Below are 22,747 nucleotides of genomic sequence, written 5' to 3' on the forward strand. Positions count from 1 at the left end.
CACAGTACCCCTGCTACCTTAACCTCTACTATCTTAAACTATTCTTACAAAAAAAAATTAAAATTAAAAAATAAATAAATTTTAAATACATAAAAAACGGTGAGATACACACTCCTCCCAGAGTCTTGCTGGTTCAAGCCTCTGTGTGTATTTTATTATCAGAGTCTAATCCTTCCTTTGCTTTGGGAACGCCTCATCCAATAGCATATTTAACCAATCTTGAAATACCAAAACAGCGAAGAGCTTTCACTCTGACACCTTATGAGGAGAGAAAATGCCCCTGCAGTTCTGGACACAGAGAAACAATTGACCATGTTTTCCTCCACTGCCAGTATTACACAAACATACGTGTTAGTTTTATTCTGCCGATCATACACAAATTCCCAGGACACACAAGGCAGTTCAATATCTCCTTACTGCTCCTTACATACGTCAGAGGATGGTATGTGCCCCACAGGTCTAAAACAAAGGGCTTGATTTACATGTTTTATGTGTTTTTATCTACTGTTATTATCTGCTTCTATGTTGGTCTGTGATCCATGAAGGGGTGTTAAGATGCTACACTCAATATGCCAGCAAGTTTGGAAAACTCAGCAGTGGCCAGAGGATTGGAGAAGATCAGTCTACATCCCAATCCCAAAGAAGGGCAGTGCCAAAGAATGCTCCAACTACCGCACAATTGCACTCATTTCACATGCTAGCAAGGTTATGCTTAAAATTCTACAAGGCAGGCTTAAGCAGTATGTGGACCGAGAACTCCCAGAAGTGCAAGCTGGATTTCGAAGGGGCAGAGGAACCAGAGACCAAATTGCAAACATGCGCTGGATTATGGAGAAAGCTAGAGAGTTCCAGAAAGGCATATACTTCTGCTTCATTGACTATGCAAAAGCCTTTGACTGTGTCGACCACAGCAAACTATGGCAAGTTCTTAAAGAAATGGGAGTGCCTGATCACCTCATCTGTCTCCTGAGAAATCTCTATGTGGGACAAGAAGCTACAGTTAGAACTGGATATGGAACAACTGATTGGTTCAAAATTGGGAAAGGAATACGACAAGGCTGTATATTGTCTCCCTGCTTATTTAACTTATATGCAGAATTCATCATGCGAAAGACTGGGCTGGATGAATCCCTAGCCGGAATTAAGATTGCCGGAAGAAATATCAACAACCTCAGATATGCAGATGACACAAGCTTGATGGCAGAAAGTGAGGAGGAATTAAAGAACCTTTTATTGAGGGTGAAAGAGGAGAGCGCAAAATATGGTCTGAAGCTCAACATCAAAAAAACGAAGATCATGGCCACTGGTCCCATCACCTCCTGGCAAATAGAAGGGGAAGAAATGGAGGCAGTGAGAGATTTTACTTTCTTGGGCTCCATGATCACTGTAGATGGTGACAGCAGCCACGAAATTAAAAGACGCCTGCTTCTTGGGAGAAAAGCAATGACAAACCTAGACAGCATCTTAAAAAGCAGAGACATCACCTTGCCAACAAAGGTCCGTATAGTTAAAGCCATGGTTTTCCCAGTTGTGATGTATGGAAGTGAGAGCTGGACCATAAAGAAGGCTGATCGCCAAAGAATTGATGCTTTTAAATTCTGGTGCTGGAGGAGACTCTTGAGAGTCCCGTGGACTGCAAGAAGATCAAACCTATCCATTCTTCAGGAAATCAGCCCTGAGTGCTCACTGGAAGGACAGATTCTGAAGCTGAGACTCCAATACTTTGGCCACCTCATGAGAAGAGAAGACTCCCTGGAAAAGACCCTGATGTTGGGAAAGATGGAGGGCACAAGGAGAAGGGGACGACAGAGGACGAGATTGTTGGACAGTGTTCTCGAAGCTACTAACATGAGTTTGACCAAACTGTGGGAGGCAGTGGAAGACAGGAGTGCCTGGCGTGCTCTGGTTCATGGGGTCACGAAGAGTCAGACACGACTAAACGACAAAACAACAACCACAATGTTGGTCTACTGCAGTGATTTCAAACAATGTGCTATGACACCCTGGGGTGCCTTGGATGATGGTCAGGGGTGCAGAGAGCAACATGGGCCTCTATCCCTCTTTCCTTCACTCCCTCGCATCTCTGCCTCCCATAGGCTTGCAGAGCTGTTTGTTGCAGCAGCCCTGGCTACAAGCTCCCCAGGCAAATGGTGCCTCCCGGAGTTAGTCGGGGGGGTACTTCCCAGGCCTCTGTGGGGCAGTGTGAGAAGGCATCTCTCTTTGGGGCAGGGGGGCAGCTAAAAGACCGGGGCGGCAGCAGCAGCTGCCTGGAGAACTCCCAAGGAGAGGGGAAAGGAGGCTGAGGGAACACTCCACAAGGGAGGGTGTTTGAAAAAGGGTGAGAGGCTGCCGGCTCTGCAGACAAGGGGTGACATAGCTGGGGTCCTGAGGACTTCTGGTCTTGGGAAGGAGGCGTGAGCAGGCACGCTGAGAAGCTCCGCAGCGTGAATGCAAGGAGAAGTATAAATTAAAGGTGATTAAAACCTACGTTTGATATTGCCCAGCTGCTAAAATGCTGATAAGCTCAGATATAATTGTTCTTAAGTTCCCTCCAAAACCTTCCTCCAGTCCTTAAAACCTATTTAAGGATTTATGGACTGGAGGAAGGTTTTGGAGGGAACTTAAGAACAATTATATCTGAGCTTATCAGCATTTTAGCAGCTGGGCAATATCAAACGTCAAAAAGACGCGGAGGGCTTGCTGAGGGCTAGAAGAGCATGTCAAAAAAAATAATACAGTCTCAAAACAAACGAAGTGAGGGACTTCTGGGTTAGCGCCATCAGTAATGGCGGATTCCCTCTGCCTCTGAGGGACCAGCTCTGCAGGATCGGGTCTAACCGCTGCGGCGAAGCAGGGACCCCTTTAGAAATCACAGGCGGGTGAAGCCTGTGAACGTGGGACTCAGCGGGCACCTTCAGCGCCCCCCCAAACTGCGAAGGAACCCTTTTTTTTGGGCTCTGGAGCGAAGCGGGGTGAGTGGCGCGGTGCTGTGAGTGGACTGCTTCTTCTGCGGAGCGAAGCCGCACAGCCGTTATCGGAGAGCGCTGACTTCTTCCTGGGACAATTTGGCTACAAAAAGCAACTACCCGTGAGTAGGATAAAATTGGATAATTGGATTTAAACGAAGGAAAAGAGCTAATTTGGTACTGAAACGGGTGTGATGGCCTGGGAATCCGATTCAGAGAGTGAATCGGAGGAATCCCAGCCTGCACAGGAGTCCCCGCCTCCAGGGCCAGCTGAACTGGGGCAGGGCCTTGATGCTCAGGAGCAGGCACCAGGTGAATCCATTCTGGTTCCAGAGGTGGTTGAGGACTCAGTGCCTACAGGTGAGTCTCCCCCTGGCCCCAGTAACGCTTCAGCCTCTCCTGAACTGCAGAGGCTTAGGGCAGAGAGGCGAAGGGAACTGGTTTCTCCCAGGAGGAGTGCTCGCCTTAAGGCCAGGAGAGGCAGGGCTCCTGGGGGCCGGGACCGCCCCTGGCCTCGGAGAAGATAAAGGCCAGTCAGCCCGGTCCCAGGTTGCGGGAGCAACGTCGTCATTGAAGAGCTGTTTCGGCCAGCATCCAGTCCTGTTCCTCCAGTGTTCCTGTTCCCTGCCCGGCTTCCTGCTTCTGACCTTCCAGCGTTCCTGTTCCCTGCCCGGCTTCCTGCTTCTGATCTTCGAGTGTTCCTGTCCCCGCCCGGCTCCCTGCTTCGGACCTCGCCTCGCACCATGTGAACTATTTCCAGGCTAGTGACTCAGGACTGAACTTTGACGACGGTAACAGTAACCTTCCCCCCGGGACCAGCACAGTGGGGAGGTATAAACAGGAAGTCCGCCTTCCGTTTCTTGTATATAGATCAAAGCAAAGAGACTGTAAGCTAAAACTTTGAAAGACGTCTTTAAAAGGACTCAAATCCTAACGTCAAACAAGAGATCTCCCCTCCGGACTGCAGGAGAGGAGGGGAAAAGATTTGAACTGTATTTTCCTGCAAAAAAGAGAGGAAAGGAAGCTAAAATTCACCGCTTAGACCCTGGGAACGGACTGCCTATAGACAACGGGAATGCCGTATTATGAAAGGCACTATTGGTAAATAGAGTGCTTTTGACAGCTAACTTTGCAAAAGAGATACAGTGTTTCTGGCTGACTTCTCCTGGTTTTAAAGTAACTTTAAAGTAACTGGAATTGAAACTGTCGTTCTTTGGTGAATTGGGGGATTTAAAAAGGTGTTTTTTTTTTAAGTTACAAAATTGACTGTTACAACTCCCTAGAGGGAGTTGGATATTGTTACAAAAACAACTGGGCCAGGGGAATTTTCCACTTCAAAACAAATCCTAGCTGTGGGACCGACCTTGGACTTAATCTAGAGTGTTATGGCAAATGGAAAAGAAAAGTCAGAGTTGCTTCAAGAAAAAAACAACGAGGTCTGGTAAATCTTTTCGTACAGATATTGGGCTACAGCATCTGGCTCCTCTGGAACACCTGGACTATCAGGGGCTGCACCGGTACAAGTGAAGTCAAAAGGAATGTCGTCTGAAGATGTTTTAGCTCTGGCATTAGGGATAATTAATGAATCTTTGGAAAATTTGAGCAAACAAGTAGCTGAAACAAACAAACAGGTGGCGGAAACAAACAAACAAGTAGCTGAAGCATCAGTTAAAATTGACCAAAACACCACAAGCATAAACAACTTGGGACAGAAGGTGAATACTAATACAGAGACTATTGAGAAATTGCTTCAGGAATCTACTCTGACTCGAAAGACAGCTGAAGAAGCAAAGGAAATAGCAACTGCCACTGAAGAGAAGATTCCACCGATACATAGGCAACTTGACGACTACAGGTTGATGTTTTCTATGATTGAATTGAAGGAGAAACAAACGAATTTGAGGATCAGGGCTGTACCTGAACTTGAGAAAGATAACTTGACTGACTTTCTTACGAAGGAATTTGCAGACTTCTGGCAATTAGACTTGGGGAAGGAAGAATTTAAGATAGTGAGTGCATTCAGGCTTGGAAGAGGAGGAAAGAAGAACAAGGTGAGAGACTGCCTGTCAGGGAACTGCCATCGGAAAAACAGGAGGTGAAAGGGCTCACAGAGGCTGAGAGAGAGTATTCAGCTGAGGAGGGAACCAGCAGGGGGAGAGGTGGAGTTCCAAGGGAAAGTGAGTCGGAGGGAGGGCTCAGAGACACTTCCAGCGAAAACAGTGGGGAGGTTTCAGGACCTCCTATAGGGACACCCACTCCTCGCCGGAAACTGTCGCGCCGAGAGTCCAGAAGACGCGTTTCCGTTAAGGAACTTTTATGCTGGAAGAAGTTCCGTAAACGCCCACTGTCGGATTCTACGAGCGACTGACGGAGCCATGCTTAAGGAGCTCCGTTACAGACAGAGGTTTGTGGACTTAGCCAAACTCTGAGGGACTTGGAATTTCACACACAAGCAGCTCATCATCCCATCACAGCAATTCGACAGTCCCTGAAAGCAGCTTGTGCAGAGAGGCATCATGAGCAACCCAGCTGGAACCGGAGAAGCGGGAGGAGCTGGAGCGGGTCCAAGCCTGGAAGAAAGGTACCGGGTGTTGGAGGTCCAGCTAGCGCTGCAAACGGCGAGGCTCGAGGAGAGGAGGGCGCAGGATGCAGAAAAGGCAAAAGGCGCCCCACTGGCAAGAAAGATGCCAGGATTGGTGCAGAAGTTTGGGGGGGACCCCAGGAACTATCAAGCCTTTAGGACAGAGATGCAGTATGCTCTCAATCTGCAGTTTGACGACTTTCCCGACGAGGAATCGCGAGTGGCGTTTGTGGTTGGCCATCTCGAAGGGGGGGCGAGAGACTGGGTTAGACCCCTGATGGCAGGGAATAATGAAATCCTGAAGGACACGAGGAAGACATATCATCCCAGAGGACCGCTGGGTGTGTGGGGCGGCCTTGGTGGGGCAAAGGGAACTGGTAGAGGGAACGGAGAATGATGAATACGCCCAGAATAAGCTCAGATGTTTAAGGAGAGAGGGAGAAAACCCAGGAGGTTTTGAAGAAAGAAACGGGGCATTGTATTACAAAGGGGCACTATATATACCCGAAGGGGAATTGAGAGGGAGAGTACTCAAACAGCTGCACGACAGCCCCACAGCGGGGCATTTTGGGCAACACAAGACCATGTGGTTGGTTACCAGGGAATTTTGGTGGCCCAAGGTGAGGGAAGATGTACGGGAGTATGTAAGAGGGTGTGACCAATGCCAGAGAGCCAAAGGAGAAAGGCGGGCGCCGGCGGGGTTATTAGAACCGTTACCCACACCAGAACGACCGTGGGAGGCGGTATCGATAGATTTTATGACTGATCTGCCGAAATCCAAGGGGAAAACCGCCATCCTGGTCGTAGTAGACCTGTTAACTAAGATGGGCCACTTTGTAGCTTGCTCACATGCAGTCACAGCGGAAGAGACAGCGAAATTGTTTGTAGAACATATTTTTGGCTGCATGGCGCCCCCTTGAGGGTGGTCTCAGACAGAGGCAAACAGTTCACGTCCAGGTTCTGGAGGAAGCTCATGAGCTTACTGCACGTAGAGGTCAATTTTTCGACTGCCAGGCACCCTGAAACCATTAGGGTGGGGAGTCAGGTGTGGCTGTCAACCCAAGGGTTGCCGTTCAAGGGGGGTTGCAAGAAATTGAGACCCAAAAGATTGGGACCATTTGAGGTCATTCAACAGGTCAACCCAGTGGCTTTCAGACTCCGGTTACCGAACCACATGAAACTGCACCCAGTATTCCACAGGTCATTACTGTCACCGTATAGGGGGGAAGGTGAAGGGGTCTCCACACGGGGGCCAGTCTTAGAAGAGAGGGAAAGCAGCAACCATGTGGCGGAAATCATCGACTCCAGGTGGAAGGGTAATCAGGTGGAGTATTTGGTAGCGTGGGAAGGGGAACCGGAGTCAGAAAACGCCTGGGTGACGGCAGAGGAGGTCAATGACGAGATCTTGATCGAAACGTTCCACCAAAGGTTCCCCAGGAAACCTCAGTCAGTAGCGAGGTTCCGGAGGGAGTACTTTGGCACCACCGACGAGGAGGAGGAACTGGAAGGATTCACGGAATCGGAGTTGGAAGAAGGAATAGACTCCGATGAGGAGGAGTACTTAGAAACCAGAAACAGCAACCGGTGGAGGGAAGTGTTCGAGACTTCGGAAGATGAGGGAGGTTCTTTCAGGGGTTTTGCTCCCTCGCCGCCCGCAGAGGAGGGGAGGGGAGGTGGTGAAGGGGGCCCTGGAGGGGAGGTGGATGTCAGGGAACTGCCATCGGAAAAACAGGAGGTGAAAGGGCTCACAGAGGCTGAGAGAGACTTATCAGCTGGGGAGGGAACCAGCAGGGGGAGAGGAGGAGCTCCAAGGGAAAGTGAGTCGGAGGGAGGGCTCAGAGATACTTCCAGCGAAAACAGTGGGAAGGTTTCAGGACCTCCTATAGGGACACCCACTCCTCGCCGGAAACTGTCGCGCCGAGAGTCCAGAAGACGCGTTTCCGTTAAGGAACTTTTATGCTGGAAGAAGTTCCGTAAACGCCCACTGTCGGATTCTACGAGCGACTGACGGAGCCATGCTTAAGGAGCTCCGTTACAGACAGAGGTTTGTGGACTTAGCCAAACTCTGAGGGATTAGGAATTTCACGCACAAGCAGCTCATCATCCCATCACACTGCCTTATTACCCTTCGAACAAAAGAGGAGAGAGACAAAATCTTGAATCTGCATTTCCGAAAGACCTTGGAAATACATCAGTCAAGTGTGGAGATATTTAAGGACATTCCGAAACATCTTTCTGGATCTCAGGTTTAACTACGGAGACCTGGTCGCTTTGCTGAGAAGTAATAGAATCATTTTTAGGTGGGAATTCCCCCAAGGCCTGACTTTTAGATACAAAGGGAGAAAGATAAAAATAAGATCACCTGACGAAAAAGATAGATTTTTGAAAGACCACGGAGAAGATTTATAGAAAGAAGCGGAATCTGGAGAAGAGCCAAGAGCACTGGAAAGAGGAATGTTAGACATAGCAAACTTATCTTTCGGTTTGCATGGTTCAGAGAAAGTGACACCACCGACAGAACAAGAACAAGCACTTGGCGCAGTTGGAGGAAAAATAAAGTAACTACATCATGGCTCTGCAACTATTAAGTTGGAATTGTAACGGTCTCAACTCTCCCCGGAAAAGGAAAAATGTTTTTCACTTATTAAAAAAGGAACAATTGGACTTGATTTGCCTACAGGAAACACATGTGATAAGGCTACATAGAAAAGTATTGATCAACAAAAGATTGGGACAGGAGTTTATTTCATCTGACAAAGTTAAAAAAAAGAGGAGTAGTGATCTATGCAAAGGAGAGACTATCACCGAAATTTATTTTTAAAGATGACCAAGGAAGATTTGTGGCAATTGAAATTCAAATTCAAGGAGAGAAATTCTTGATAGTAGGAGTTTATGCACCGAATGAGGGGAAATCTGAATTCTTTAAAAAGTTGCATGAGACCTTAATGGACTACATGGATTACAATTTGATTTTGATGGGGGACATGAACGGAGTGGTATCTACAAACATGGATAAGGCACAAAGACAGGTAGTCACCAAGGATGGTAGACTACCGAAAACTTTTTTTGAGATGACAGACAACTTGGACTTAGTTGATATCTGGAGAACAAAGAATCCCTTGGGTAGAGAGGGAACTTTCTTTTCTGAAGCCAAAATGACATGGACCAGAATTGACCAAATATGGGTAACTAGAGGAATGGCACCAAAGATAAAGAAGGCGAAAATTTGTCCAAGAACCTGCTCTGACCATAATGCTGTGAAGATGGAGATGAAACTAATATCAACTGGCTCTTTTAGATGGAGGATGAATGACACCTTATTTAGAGATGAAAATGTGATTAAGAAGGCCCAAAAAACTATCAGAGACTATTTTGAGATAAACATGAACACTAATGTTGAAAAAAGAGTTATCTGGGACGCAAGTAAAGCCGTCATGAGAGGGTTCTTGAAACAACAGAATGCAATAAAGAAGAGAAGTCTAAATGAGAAGAAAGACAAAATTTTGGAGAAAATAAAAGAAAGCGAGAAGAAATTGAGAGCAAAACCAAAGTCGCAAGAGATCCTGAGAGAAATAAAGTTATATCAAGTACAATATATGAAAATGATGAATCAGGAAATAGAATGGAAAATTAAACAAATGAGACAAAAGACATTTGAATCAGCCAACAAATGTGGGAAATTGTTGGCCTGGCAAATGAAAAAAAAGACAAAAATTAAACACTATTACAAATTTAGAAGTGGAAGGAAAGAACATACAGAACCCAGCCGAGATTAAAAATTGTTTCCAGAGGTACTTTAAACAACTATACACACAAGGGCCACAGAAAGAAGCTGACATAGATAGATTTTTGAAGAAAAATGGATTACAAAAAATTTCTCAAGAAAAATAAATTAATGTTGAATTACAAAATATCTGAACAGGAAATAGAAGGTGCCATTCAGAACATGCAATTAGGTAAATTTCCAGGACCAGATGGACTGACTTCCAGATATTATAGAACTTTAAAAGAATGGTTAGTACAACCTTTAAAGGAAGTGTGTAATGAAATATTGGAAGGGAAAAAGGCACCAGAGTCGTGGAAAGAAGCATACATTACACTTATACCGAAAACAGAAACTGAAAAGACCCAGCTTAAGAACTACCGCCCCATATCTTTACTCAATGTGGATTACAAAATTTTTGCAGATATTTTGGCCAAGAGATTAAAAAAAGTGTTGATGGAAGAGATTCATAAAGACCAAGCAGGCTTTCTTCCGGGTAGACATTTGTCTGACAATTTGAGGAATATAATTAACATTTTGGAAAAGTTAGAAGGGAATATTAATACTAAGGCAGTTTTGATATTTGTGGACGCGGAGAAAGCTTTTGACAACATTTCTTGGAGTTTCATGAAGAAGAACCTACAGGGGATGGGGGTGGGAGAAGGATTTGGAAATGGTATAAGTGCAATTTACTCTGAACAAAAGGCCAAGTTAATTGTCAATAATGAGGTTACGGAGGAATTTAAGATAGAAAAGGGAACACGACAAGGTTGCCCAATTTCCCCATTGCTCTTTATATCAGTCCTGGAGGTCCTGTTAAATATGATTAGAAGGGACCAGTTGGTTAAAGGTGTACAGGTCGGAGCTAAACAGTATAAATTGAGAGCATTTGCAGACGATCTAGTACTGACATTACAGGAGCCAGAATCTAGTACAAAAAGAGTTTTGGAACTGATTCAAGATTTTGGCCAGGTTGCAGGATTTAAATTGAATAAACTAAAAACAAAGGTTTTAGAGAAAAACTTAACAGCGATTGAAAGAGAGAGGTTTCAGAATGTGACAGGTTTAATAGTGGTTAAGAAAGTGAAATACTTGGGGATTAATATGACAGCTAAAAATGGGAATTTATTTAAAGACAATTATGAAAAATGCTGGACGGAAGTGAAAAAAGATTTAGAAATTTGGTCAAATTTGAAGCTTTCATTGTTAGGTCGTATTGCTGCGATAAAGATGAATGTATTGCCAAGAATGTTATTTTTGTTTCAAACATTGCAAATTTTGGACAAAATGGATTGTTTCAAGAAGTGGCAGAGAGATATTTCTAGATTTGTCTGGCAGGGCAAGAAGCCCAGAATAAAATTTAAAATATTAACGGATGCAAAGGAAAGAGGTGGATTCGCCCTGTCAGACCTTAAACTTTATTATGAATCAGCAGCTTTCTGCTGGCTGAAAGAATGGCTACTCCTTGAAAACACAGACATTTTGGATTTGGAAGGTTTTAATAATGTATTTGGATGGCATGCATATCTGTGGTATGATAAAGTCAAAGCACATAAAGCATTTAAAAACCATATCGTTAGGAAAGCACTGTTTAATGTCTGGATAAGATACAAGGACTTGCTTGAAAATAAAACCCCAAGGTGGTTGTCACCGATGGAAGCGAAGGCTCAGAAAAAACTCAATATGGAGGCCAAATGGCCGAAATATTGGGAAATTTTGGAACAAGTAGGAGACAAACTGAAATTGCAGAGTTATGAAAAACTAAAAAACAAAGTGCGAGACTGGCTTCATTATTACCAAATAATGGAGGCATACAATTTGGACAAAAAAATTGGATTCCAGGTGGAAAAATCAAAATTGGAAACAGAACTGCTAGATCCCAAAACTAAGACTTTGTCAAGGATGTATAACTTGCTGTTGAAATGGAATACGCAGGATGAAACGGTGAAATCTGCTATGATTAAGTGGGCTCAAGATGTTGGACATAACATTATGATGGCTGACTGGGAACAGTTATGGACCACAGGTATGAAGTTTACGGCATGTAATGCCTTAAGAAAGAATATTATGAAAATGATATACAGGTGGTACATGACTCCAGTCAAGCTTGCAAAAATCTATCATCTGCCCGATAATAAGTGTTGGAAATGTAAAGAAACTGAAGGTACATTCTTTCACCTTTGGTGGACGTGCCCAAGGATTAAGGCTTTCTGGGAGATGATATATAACGAAATGAAAAAGGTATTTAAATATACCTTCTTGAAGAAACCAGAGGCCTTTCTCCTGGGCATCGTGGGCCAATTGGTGCCAAAGAAGGATAGAACTTTCTTTATGTATGCCACAACAGCAGCAAGAATACTTATTGCAAAGTATTGGAAGACACAAGATCTACCCACCCTGGAAGAATGGCAGATGAAGGTGATGGACTATATGGAACTGGCAGAAATGACCGGCAGAATCCAAGACAAGGGAGAAGAGTCGGTGGAAGAAGATTGGAAGAAATTTAAAGACTACCTACAGAAATATTGTAAAATTAATGAATGTTAAAATGATGTTGGATAAAAAGTTAAGTGGTTTTTAGCTATAACGCTATTAGGAATATGAAAAAATGGATTATTAACAGGTAAAAATTTAATGTTATAATATTTTAAGATTAAAGATTAGGATAAACAAAGAGGGAAAGGATTTGCTGAACTAATAAATTGAATTGGAATACAAAAAAGGGAGGTGTGAGGAGGTCCGGGAAACAAGCAAATGTAAAATAAGTGATGGAAAGATGGAATTGTTTTTTAATTATTTTTATTTTGTATTTTTCTTTTTTCTTTTTTCATTTTGTAAAATCTTAATAAATATCTTTTAAAAACAAAACAAAACAAACGAAGTGAGACGCTTCAGCTCTAACTTCCCCAAAAGCCACAGAAAGAAAGAAAAGCTTTGACAAAAGAGCAACGGAAATGCAGGAAGGCCAAATAATGTCAGAGTCACATGAGATGATTCACTTATTACGGTCTATTAAAGAAGACATTGGGGAGCTTAAGACAGAAATGTCAGCGATTAAACAGGATACATCACAAATGAGAATAGATCTAAAGTTTTAACATCTCATATGAACACACTTGAACAGCGTGTTAATGTCTTGGAGAAAATATCATTTGCAACACAAAGCCTGATGGACAAATGCTTACTCCAGTTGGAATCTGATATCGAAGGAAAAACCTTAAAATTTTAGGTCTTAAAAACCTTCCTCCTGAAGGAATTCAGGTAATTGAATATATAGAAAGCTGTTTAATGGAAATGCTGGAGCTACAGCTGGATTTAAAGGTGGAGAAAAATGGTGTTAAAAGTTTTCCACTGAAAACCAAGAAAGCAAGAGGGGAAACATATATAACAATAATTCAATTTGCGTGCACAAGGGTGCGAGATTATATCCTTAAAACTTTCCGGGAAAAGTCGAATGCTAAACCCCTTGAATGGAGGGGACATATCATTTCTATTTTCCCGGACTATGCTCCAATGGTGGCAGAAAAGAGACGATTATTTGCTCCTGCTCACAAGCTAGCAAGGGAATTAAAAATACAACACTTTACAATATACCCAGCTACTTTCTGCTTAAAGATAAATGATGAACTGTGCCGTTTTCAAAACCATGGTAACGCGATATCCTACCTCCAAGCAATAAATTGTGGATAAAGAGCCATGGTGAAGGGTAGGGGGGCTTTTCCTTTTTCTCCTACTCTAATTGAAAATGGTGTGGGGTAATGTCCTCCATTTTGAAGCTCTTCTTTGACCTTTCTGCTTGAAGAACCTCCAACTCATGTTGACTCACCATCTGAACAAAGTATCTTTGGCATAGAGCCATGAAACTCTAGATATATTAGTAATTTAATAATGGTGGAATTCTATATACCCTCGGGTTAATAGTCAACTGGTTTTATACCACTATTAAAGTCGAAATGCCGTGGAAATATTGATTTGTCATTCAATAAGTCTCAAACCGTGTAATTATATGTTGTTTACTTATGTATATACCGTATTTTTCGCTCCATAGGGTGCACCGGATCATAGGTCGCACCTAGTTTTGGGAGGAGGAAAACAAGAAAAAATTATTCTGAATCCCAGAAGCCAGAACAGCAAGAGGGATCCGGCTTCGGGGATACCGTGTGGCTGTTCTGGCTTCTGGGATAACCGCGCCAAGCCTCTTCAGGGCAGCGGGATGAAGGCTTCCCCTGCCTGAAGAGGCTGTGCAGGGCTAAGACAGAAGCCAGGACAGGCGTGTCGCTGAAGGGGCACTGCCCCTTCAGCGAAGCTGGAGAAGGAACAGAAGGAGTCCCTTCTCTTCCTCCTCCGGCTTCGCATGACAGGCGCGTCGCTCAAGGGGCGCTGCGCAGAGAGGGAGAAGGCGCAGCGCCCCTTCAGCGAAGCTGGAGAAGGAACAGAAGGAAACCCTTCTGTTCCTCCTCCGGCTTCCAGGTCAGGTGCGTCGGCCGCGAAGCCAAGGAGCCTGCATTCGCTCCATAGGACGCACACACATTTCCCCTTCATCTTTGGAGGGGAAAATGTGCGTCCTATAGAGCGAAAAATACGATAAGTTGATAATCAAAAGGGGGAAATGAAGCAAATCGACAATTCCTTTAAATCCTTATGTGCTAAGTCAAAAGCTCCCAACCATTATATTGGTGAAATTAGGAGCTCAAAGGGGTGAATGTTTGCATTTTTTCTTTTTTTCTTTTGTTATCTAGTTGTGTTTTATTGTTAAGTGTACTAAGTGTGAGGAGAACCTGAGCTTACAGGGTTAAACAGCTCAGTTCGTATGTCCTGCCTTCTGAGGGGGCGGAGAGATCCTACGTCACACATCCGGGATCTGTTTCTTTGTTCTGTTATTCTGGTTTCGTTTTTGTACGGAACAGAGATGTACTTTTTACCAGACACTGGATGATGATTTATACTGCTGTAAATAAACACTTCTAGATTAGAGAAGCTGACTGGACTTTTGATTTATGCACACTAAAGGCAAGCACAGAGGGCAGAAGGCTAAAAGGCTAAATATGCTGTGTTTACTCTGCTGTGCTCAGAGGTCCGGGGAAAGCAGATATGAACCACGGAAGCCTGCAGGACCTTTACCCTGAGCAATATTTCACACTAAGTAGTTTTCTTTGTCCTTTTTTATCGTTAGTACTGTTACTATTATTATAAATTGTTGGTCATTTGTGCCTACCTTTTCAGAACTCTTCCTATTTGTAGCTAGAGCTATTTCCTAGTTTCCTCTCTTTTCTCTCTCTATCCCTCTTTGAATATTTTTCAAATACTAATTATTTGATTGGAAATACTTAAAATTTAATTAGAGGGTGTATTAAATTGATTGGGTAGTATCTGCTCTATATATATTTAGATATGTAAGAAGGTGAATTAACTTTGTTTCACAATCCATATGTTAAATACAAGCACAGTTAATAGATGTCTCTAATTAGAGTGATAATAATTTGCAATATATTTGGTTCATACTAAGCCTTCCCAAGACTCTGCCAAAGATAAAAATAGAGGACAAGAGACCCTATAGATAAAAGCTGCAATTTATAATATGAGAATTATAGGTATGGATGCCAAGGGATTAAAGGAAAGGAAAAAACAGATCCTAACACTTAACCATTTTCAGTCATTAAAGGCTGATATAGGACTATTACAAGAAACACATTTGACAGAACAAGGGGCACAAACTTTGAAAAGTCAATGGGTAAAAGAAGTTTTTTCAACAAATCTAGATGAAAATGCAAAGGGAGTCACGATTCTATTTAGGAAAGGCTGGTCTTATGAAACGCAAGATATAATAAGAGAGGAAGATGGTCAGTGTTTAATAACTGCAATTAAAAGAGAAGGGACAGAAATAGCAATAGTCGATGTCTATGCCCCTAATACTGATGACCATTAAGTTTATTCACAACTGTTTTAAGAGATTAAGCTCTTTATTGTATCAGTATCTGATAATTGGTGGAGACTTTAATGAAATTTTAGACCCGCAGATGGACGCCACTTCTACAGCTAGGAAAAAAATGACGAAGGTTAGAGAGAGACAATTAATTATTATATGATATACTGGAATTTAGTGGATTCATGGAGACTACACCATCCTAAGGAAAAATCCTATACATATTTTGCAGGAATTCACAATACCCAGCACAGAATTGATTTTTTTTTAACATCAGCATCACTACACTTCTTTACTAGCCGATGTGACATTGATATTCCCATTATAGCTGATCACTCAGCAGTAATATTGGAATGTAATCTATCCAATACCCAGGAAGGTATGAGGAGATGGTATCTTAATATATCATTATTAAATGATAAAAACTTCATTCAATATATAACGCAAGATACGCAAATATATTTTAAAAATAACTCCAAATCATTAACGCCAAGACTGAAGGAATGGGAAGGCTACAAAGCTTATATCAGAGGGAAGAAAATATATTTCTCTGCCAACAAGGTCAAGATGCAAAAATTAAAAGAAAATAACCTAAAAAAAACTTTTAAAACATTATGGGGCAATATGGCAAATAACCCATCTAGGGTTACATATGAAAGAATACAACAACAAACACTAGAACTGGATAATATACTAGCTCAAAAAATTGAGTTCAGCTTATTATGTCTAAGACAAACGTATTGGGAACAAGGAGAAAGACCGACAGAAATTCTAGCTAATCATCTAAAGCAGAAGAAAATGAACCAAATAATACCTTTAATAAGAAAGGGGGGGAAATCACAGCGACCTCATCAACAGATATAAATAACGATTTTTTTAAATTCTACAAAAAGCTATATGAAGGGCCAGAAAATATACCAGAGGATGAGGTGGAAAACTTTTTTCAGGATATTAAACTACCAACCATTGAAGAATATCACAAAGATATGCTATCAGCCCCCCTGATATTGAGAATGAAATAGAAACAATGGGTAATGGAAAATCACCTGGACCAGATGGTTTTCCTATAGAATAGTATAAAATATTCAAAAAATTATTAGTCCCCAGACTTCTAGAGGTTTATGAGGAAACAATATGAGTTTATGAGGTATAAAGGTGTCTATGCTGCAACATTTAATGAAGCTTTAATAATAATTATACCAAAACCTAACAAAGACCCCACTGAATGTGCAAATTACAGACCAATTTCATTAATGAATGTCGATGCAAAGATTCTGAATGCAATACTGGCTGAAAAATTACAAAAAGTCATCCAAGACTTGGTACTTAATAATCAAACAGGTTTTATAAAAACAAGACAAGCCACAGATAATGTAAGATTAACAATAGATTTGATAAATTTAAAGAGCAAGAGGAGTTTATGATAATGTCACTAGATGCAGAAAAGGCTTTCGATAGAATCTATAAAGAATTCATAGGGATCGTGTTATGTAAATTTGGCTTCCCTACAGAATACTGTAACTGGATTAAAATGATTTACAAAAATCCAACATCTCGGACTGTTACAAATGGTAGAATATCTAATGTGATTAATCTAAAACGAGGAACAAGACAAGGATGCCCTCTGTCTCCGTTACTATTTAATCTATGCCTGGAACCACTAACAAGAGTAATAATTCAAGATGAGCATATCAAGGAGATAAAACACAACAAAGAAAATTACAAAATTGTATTATTTGCAGATGACATCCTTCTATTTATTACAAAACCAGAAGATACAATTCCAATAATTATGGAGAAAATAAAAACCTTTGGCTGAATATTGGGCTATTCCATAAATTGGACAAAATCAGAGATTTTGCCAATAGGGCATTGTATACAAATAGGCTACATTGTATAAAAACCATCAATTTTGGATGTGCAAAGACTTTATTAAATATTTGGGCATAATGATTTCATCAGATGTTAACCAAATCGTAAAATTACATTTGAATCAAATTATAAAAGAAATTTATTTTGATATTGAAAGGTGGGGACCTCCAAACCTTTCCCTTTGGGGAAAGGTTAATGTCCTTTAATTAATGTCCTTTAAGGACTATTGTTCCAAAGCTTTTATACATTCTTAGAGGATTACCAATATATATTCCCAACTTATATTTTCAAAAAATAAATCAAATATTTAGATTGTGCCTGTGGGGTACAAAGCCACCAAAAATATCATTACATAAAATGCAACTTCCAACTAAGGAAGGTGGTTTTGGACTCCCAAATCTGGAATTATATCACCAGGCCTACCTGCTGAGCAAGACAAATTGTTGGAGAGCAAGCAGGAATCCCAGTTGGGCTACTCTCAAATATAGTTTCATTGAATCTCTTGTGGGGTGGACCAATCTCAGCTACAACTATAAGAAATATCCCATTAATCTGGAGACTATTAAAGCACCCATAAAAATTTGGATGAACATATATAAAAATAATAAGGATGACCCTTACCAGCATGAGAAATTAACAATATGGGCCAACCCAAAACTAAAAATTGGAAATCAAGTACAGTGGTACCTCGGGTTACAGACGCTTCAGGTTACAGACTCCGCTAACCCAGAAATAGTACTTCAGGTTAAGAACTTTGCTTCAGGATGAGAACAGAAATCGTGTGGCGGCAGCGGGAGGCCCCATTAGCTAAAGTGGTACCACAGGTTAAGAACAGTTTCAGGTTAAGAACGGACCCCCAGAACAAATTAAGTTCCTAACCCAAGGTACCACTGTAATAATGTGGCAAAACTGGATGGAAAAGGTATTTTGACACTGAATCAATTAATTGATGAGAACTACAAATTTGTGGAATATAAGACTTTGCAGGTAAAGTATGGATTAACCTGTGAAATACACTGGCAATATATCCAATTGAAACATATGTTGGAAAAGCAGTTTGGCCCTGATGCTATAGCAGCATCGGAAACACCCACGCTGTTACAAGATTTAATCTCTGCAACAAAAACAAAAAATCCTACACTTGCCCTATATAAAACTTTACTTAACAGGAAGAAATACGATTTAGAATATGAAAGACAAAAATGGAGTAAAGAGCTAGGAGTACAGATAGCAAATGATATAATAATAGTAATAAATTTTATTTATACCCTGCCCTCCCCGGCCAGAGCCGGGCTCAGGGCAGCTAACATCAATAAAATTTCAGTAAATAATAGGGAAAAAAAGAAAGAAAAGGCTTCTGGTTGGCCGCTCGATTAATGGCGGACGGGAGCTCTTTCGGAAGAAAGAGCCCCAGCGTTTTGAAGATTGGGGCGACCGCGAGAGTGTCGCGGAGCCCCTAAAAAACCTCAGATCGGGCTTTCTGAGGACCTGGTGTTCTGGCAGGTACCCTTAGTGACTCCTCTGCTCCCCGGTAAGCTCTAATAAGAGCCCCGAGAGCGAGCGGGGTTGGAGACGCGGGTACTGTGGAATTTACTCACTTTCTTCATAGCGCAAAGCTCCAAGTCCGGCAATTGTGAGCGACCAATTTCTCCGACCAAATTATCAAGGATTGGACAATTGTGAGTAAAAAAGATTTTAGTTTGGACAGTTAATTGGAACGAAAGGGATTTAAATTACGGAGGTCGATTCCTTTCCACTGAAGTAAAAGTGAAAGCAGTTACCGCTGACCGAAGCCGTAACTTTAAAAGACCTGTCAAAACTTCCAAGGAAATATGTCAAACCCCTCTTTCTGCAGGGGGAAGGGGGGAGAATTTGATTGATTTGAGACCCTGCTTGAGATAGACTTGACAGTGGATTAGACTCTTTCTTTTTAGAAGCGGTTCTCCCGGCAGGGGAAGGCTAGACTCCATTATTATGTCACAAAGGGAGCAGTTACATTCAACTTTCGTTTTCCTCTTTGGGGATTACAAAGTAACTGCTGCTATCTGAGATTGTTAAAATAGCACACAGAGTTTCTTTTACCCTCCTTGAACTGGATATAAGTGTTTGAACTAATTTTGTGGTTCCAATAAAATAAAATAAAATAAAATAATAAAATAAGGAAAGAGAATAAGACTTTGAAAGAGGGAAGCTGTTGGGCTGCCTGCTGCTGCCTGCGCACTAAAAATCTGGTGGACTCTGACTGGGTGAGCTGACCTTGAAACTTTGGAATAGCTATGGCTAATGGGGTAGATAAGTCTGAGAAAAGTAAAAGTAAAGATAGAAGACCTTCTAAAGCACCAACTTTTGAAGAGTCGGTGATGCAAATGTTAACAGACATAAGAGCAGGTGTGAGAGGAACTCAGCAGACTGTACAGGAGTTGAAACAAGAATTTGTAGATGTGAAAAAAGGCATTCAAGAGGTCAGGGAGGAAGTTGCTGTCCACGAAACAAGATTGAGGGAATTGGAAACAGTGAGAGTGCCTGACGTGGAGAAGATTCAATAGGATGCGCTCAATGCAATTGCTTTTTTACAGATGAAGGAACGGGAGAATCAACTGAGAGTAAGAGGCGCACCCCAATTGGAACAAGATAATCTTAAGGATTGACATTGGGTCTACATTACAAAAAAAGCTTGAAGATTAAAGATAAGCCAATTGTTTTGTTTAAGGAGATTCCAAAGCATTTTTTGAACCTAAGGAATAACTACGCAGACTTGGCTGGAACTCTGAGAAGGAAGAACATCTTTTTTAGGTGGGAATTTCCAGAAGGCCTCTCCTTTAAATTTCAAGGAAGGAAACAAAGAATTAGGACCGTCGAAGAAAAAACAGGGTTCCTGGAAAAAAATGCCAAGGATCTGGGATTGGAAAGTGAGCAGACGCCAGGGGCAGGCGCAGGAGCTCCTGAATAGTTTAAGATGGTATTGAGAATATATTCATGGAATGTTAATGGTTTGAACTCACGACCAAAAAGGAACCAAGTATACCATGTGTTAGCAAAACAGAATTTGGACATAATTTGTTTGCAAGAAACTCATGTTACTAGATTACACAGAAAAGTCCTTCAGAATAAGAGACTTGGTCAAGAATTCATTTCATCTGACAAAGTGAAGAAAAGAGGAGTGGTCGTTTACGTGAAAGAAAAATGGAATCCCAAAATGATGTTCAAAGATGAGGGAACATATATTGCAGTAGAAATCAATGCACAAGGCAAAAAATATTTGCTGTTGGGAATTTATGCACCAAATGATGGCAAAGCAGATTTTTTTAAGAACTTGGAAACAAGACTTCTGGACTATTTGGATTATCAATTGATTTTGATGGGGGACCTGAATGGAGTTGCATCAACGCTTATGGATAAAACACAGACACAGAAAGTAATGAATGCTGGCAGATTACCAAAGGTTTTTGTTGAAATGGTGGACAAATTTGACCTGTCAGACATATGGAGAGTGAGAAATCCAACTGAAAAAGACTTCACATTCTATTCAGATACAAATCTGGGTGCTTCTTGCCCCCATCTTTGAACAGTGTCCTTCTGGCCCCATTAAGACTTCCTCTAAGTCATTTCTAAAAAGATTAAACAACGGGGGGGGGCAGAATACAATCCTATCTGACCCCTCTTAACATTGTGGTTTTGTTAGAGAGTTGCCCCAGCAACCTACATGTTCCTATCACTATATAAGGCTTTTATAAGGTATAGGAGTCTCTTGTCCTCCATCACTGAATACAACTTTGACCATAATTTGGATCTAGGGATGGAGTCAAAGGCAGATTTTAGGTCCATAAAGGCCATATATAAATGGCCTTGGAGTGGTCCTAGTATATTTCTCTGCTAGGTGTGACAGCACAAGACAGTGGTCAGATGTTGAGTACTTCGTACGGAAAGCAGCCTTGGCTTCAGAGGTTATGTTATTATCCTCAAGAAATGTTGCCAATTTAAAGCAAAGGAAATGGGCATATAATTTCCCCATTATGGAAAGCAAACTAATTGGCCTATAGTTGCCAAGATCTATAGGTTGTCCTTTCTTGTAAACTGGGACCACAATTGTATACTTCCAGCTAACTGGGATTTTACCTGAGTTATTAACCTCTGTGAAAAGAGAATGTGCAAACTGCTGTATTTTAAAAATAATAATAAAAGGATAAAGGACCAACCTGATGCAACTTTGGCGAACAGTTTCTCTTGCTTTCTGATAGCTCGCATTGTTGACAATAGTTTGAAATGCCTGGATTGGATCAATGACCTGTCCCCATACTTTAGACCCAAGCTTATCCAGGATCACCATGAAACAGTGGAGCGCAGGCCAGAAAGGATTGATGCTTTCATCTAAAAAAACAGCAACAAACAAATCAAAACATGCTTAGATGGGAAATAGCACTTTGAAGACAATAAAAACATGTAAATTTAAAAACAGTAAAGAAAAACTTGTTGGGGACAAGAGAAAAAATGTAAAAATCCAGTATCAGGCAACACCTTTTATCCAGACCAACCAAAACTTCCAAAAAATAAGTGAACAAGTTCTTTGGAAGGCTCCATCAGGTTGAATTTCAAGCGAGGATCATTCCACGCCAAATCACAAATCACCTGATTTTAATATTTGACCGTGCTCTCACGACTCAAAACTTCAGTTTTCTTCAGTTTTTTTAATGTGTCATGGTACTGCCGGAGAATGCCAGGGAGGAGCAGGAACAGGCAGAGGGAGGTGGGCAGGAAGTGGCGATTGAGTGATCAGAGTGATCTGATCTCTGAGTGATCAGAGGTATTTATTGTGAAGAGCATTCACAAGCCATCACCACTATGAGATAACCTCAAAAAAAAATTTAAAGATTTTTTGGTCCAAAATTGGGCACAGGAGAATTTTTTGAAAATTTCAATTTTTGTGCAATTTAGGCTAATGCAATTTCTGTGTCAGTTTAGAAAAAACCTGCTGTTTCGCTTATTTTTCAACCGATTGGGCTTATTTTGGTATCAAAATAAAGCTAATTGTGGTCTCTTTCAAAATAAGGTATAAAAATGGTATTAGGTGCCACAGAAAAAGGTCACCAACCATTCAAAGTGAATTTTTGTCATTTTATTCCCGGTATGTTCAATAAGCCATAGCGTACAAACCACAACTAACACGTGTATCATACTTTTGTTGTAGAATGGGCTAACCATGTACTTATTATGCTGTAAAAATAAGGAGGGTGTTTTTTGTGGTTATAAAATAAATTGATTTTGAAGGGGTTTTTTTACAAAAAAATATATTACTTTTTTGGACAGGTTTAAGGTCTCTTTGAGCCTGAAATAACTCACACATTCGTGAGAATAGTTAAAATTGTACCCTCTGATGTTACAATGTCATCTGATGTATTAAAAAAAATAAGTTTTATTGATTATTTAATAAAAACAAAATATGTCTCAGAGCCCTTGTTCATTTTATTGTGTAAAACACTTTTGCAATGTTATGGTCAAAGCTGTTTTGTTTCCCATACATGTAATATGGTCAATGATGCTGTTTTTTTAAAATAAATTTTATTGGATTTTACAATTTTATATTCAACCAAATAACACAATAACTCAGAGAAGCTATGAACTATGCCGAGCAGGGCACCCAAGAT

General features: G+C 41.3%; 1 protein-coding gene across 1 annotated transcript in view; it reads right to left on the reverse strand.

The window, feature by feature from the left end:
• Positions 1–21,317, reverse strand: part of LOC128406012 (probable helicase senataxin) — a 51,664-nt gene extending 30,347 nt beyond the window's left edge. Inside the window, exon 1 of the mRNA XM_053373061.1 lies at positions 21,302–21,317. The gene's annotated coding sequence lies outside the window, so the exon portion shown is untranslated. The remainder of the gene's footprint in view (positions 1–21,301) is intronic.
• Between the last annotated feature and the right edge of the window lie 1,430 nt (positions 21,318–22,747).

This window comes from Podarcis raffonei, chromosome W (assembly GCF_027172205.1).
Source record: "Podarcis raffonei isolate rPodRaf1 chromosome W, rPodRaf1.pri, whole genome shotgun sequence".
Classification (NCBI taxonomy): domain Eukaryota; kingdom Metazoa; phylum Chordata; class Lepidosauria; order Squamata; family Lacertidae; genus Podarcis; species Podarcis raffonei.